The following is a 3,010-nucleotide window of genomic DNA, read 5'->3' as shown; positions in this document are numbered from 1 at the left end:
CACATGATCCTTCAGAAGTCAGGATAATAGGATGATCAAGAAACATTAATTATTATCAATGTGAATTTTTATTTTTCAGGATTCTTTGATGAAAAGAAACTTCAAAAGAACAGCGTTTATTTGACATAGAATCTTTTGTAACATTATAAATGTCTTTATTGTAAATTTTTATCAATTTAATTTAACCTTTGATGAATAAAAGTATTGATTTCTTTTATTTCCACCCAAAAATTAAAATAAAGTCTTACTGACCCCAAACTTTTGAACGGTAGTATGTAATGTTACAAAAGCTTTCTATTTAGATAAACGCTGTTCTTTTGAATTTTCTATATAACTGTGTTCAACACTGATCATAATCATAAATGTGTCTTGAGCATCAGATCATCATATTATACTGATTTCTGGAGGATCATGTGACACTGAAGACTGGAGTAATGATGATAAACTCAGCTTTGATCACAGGAATAAATTACACTTTACTAGATATTCACATAGAAAACTGATGATTTACATTATAATAATATTTTCCAATATCACTGTTTTTTGTTGTTGTATTTTTTATTAAATAAATGCAGCCTTGGTGAGCAGAAGAGACTTCTTTTAAAACTTTAAAAAATGATCCAAAACTTTTGACTGGTCACTACCATTATTTTACATCTAAATAAAAAAGGATTGTTCATAATACTTTTGTTGACAAAAATAACCTAGGACTTTATTCTAACGATGATTGACAGATGAAGTCTGCAAGAATATATTAAAGCGGTGGTATAATGCCCTTTTCACAGATGTAAAATAAATCTCTGATGTCCCCAGAGTGTGTATGTGAAGTTTTAGCTCAAAATACCCCACATATTTTTATATCACATGTTAAAATTGTCACTTTTTGAGGGTGAGCAAAAACGCACCGTTTTAGTGTGTGTGTCCCTTTAAATGCAATTGAGCTGCTGCTCCCGGCACAGGGGGCGGAGCTTCAACAGCTTGTGTACTTCTACCTCACACACACACACATGCACTGAAAATGTTTGGTTAGTTGATGAATTTATGCAGCTTATGTGTAGTTATCTTCTAGTCATTGATTAGCATATTCTGTCTTGGCGATTTCTTTAAAAGCAAATATCTCCCTTTGCTCTGAACTTTGAGTGTTGTAACTTTGCAGATGTTGTTTATGATCAAACACAACATTACACACTAACTACAGTTAGAAAACACAACATTACACACTCACTACAATTAGAAAAGTCAAATCATAATCAACCAACCCTTTAAAAAAAATTCTGGAATGATCTTAATTTCACACACACACGATCAAATCCCTGGCGTCACAGTAAACCGGGCCGGACCGCACAGGTGTGAGGTCAACAGATCTGCATTAATATTAGATATTATTCCTTCAGATTTCGTTGTCATGAAGCTGGTCACAGCATCTACAGTAGCACCAGATGTTTTCTTCTCTTGCACTTTTATGGAAATGAGACACTGGCCTTTTGCCATCGGGATTGTGAATGTGTTTATGCTGCTTATCAATGAACTGCATCTCTAGTGCAGAGAGACTGTGGGAATACAGAGGAACATAATACCAGCTATTACTGAGGCTAATATTCAGAGCAGGGAGAGTTACCTCACACACACGCACGCACGCACGCACGCACACACACACGCGCACACGCGCACACGCACACACGCACACGCGCACACGCGCACACGCACACACGCACACACACACACACACACACTCACTCGCGCGCACGCACACACACACTCATGCACACACACACACACTCATGCACGCACACACACACTCATGCACGCACACACACACGCACACACATGCACGCACACACACACTCACTTGCGCGCACGCACACACACACTCATGCACGCACACACACACTCATGCACGCACACACACACACTCATGCACGCACACACACACTCATGCATGCACACACACACACACACACTCATGCACGCACACACACACACTCATGCACGCACACACACACTCATGCACACGCACACTCGCACGCGCGCACACGCGCACACACACACACACACACACACACACACTCACACTCACACTCACACACACACACCCACACACACACACACACACACTCGCGTGCACGCACACTCTCACACACACACACACACACACACACACACACACACACACACGTATCTCCAGTCCTCCAGCAGGCTCAGTGCACTCAGGCAGAGAGTAAGATAAACTCATTCCATTATAAAGCCGTGTTCTCCTGCATGTCGTCTCTGTCAGAACGACGGAAATAAAGAGTTGCAGCGACTCGCTATTTATTTTGCTCTGCGTAAGATCGATGTTCGCTGGCACTTTTGTGGAGCCTCAGAATTCAGTTTAAAGACGAAGCATCTGCATTACAATACAGACGAATGATTTTCCATTACTGATGCACTTTTATTTGCACAATGGACGTACAATTAACCAAACAGAAACGTTTAATGGATATCTCGAATCTAAAGCACAGGCCCATTGCTCTTCACTAGCAGTGGATGCAGTGTTTTACTCTACATGAGCAGGAGGTTGTAATGAAGGAACAACCAGAAAAACACCTGAACAAATTGATCATCACACTTTTAATGTGTTGTGTGGCCAAATTCTGATTGGATGATCTGCAGTCAAAGTTTCTGGCCAGTAAAGTTCCTAATATTTAAATTTTTAACTAGAAAAGCAGTTTATCAAACTGAAACAATGAAGATAGTTGAAGGTAGACAGACAGAAAGATAGATACTAGATAGATAGATAGACAGGCAGATAGACAGACGGACAGACAGACAGATAGATAGACAGACAGACGAACAGACAGACAGACAGTCAGACAGACAGATTGAGATAGACAGGCAGATAGACAGACGGACAGATAGATAGACAGACAGACAGATAGACAGACAGACAGGCAGACAGGCAGGCAGGCAGGCAGACAGACAGACAGATGGACAGACAGATAGATATACAGACAGACAGACACATATATAG

Source organism: Phoxinus phoxinus (genome assembly GCF_949152265.1).
Source record: "Phoxinus phoxinus genome assembly, chromosome: 23".
Taxonomy (NCBI): Eukaryota; Metazoa; Chordata; class Actinopteri; order Cypriniformes; family Leuciscidae; genus Phoxinus; species Phoxinus phoxinus.
This window is presented reverse-complemented; position numbering follows the sequence as displayed.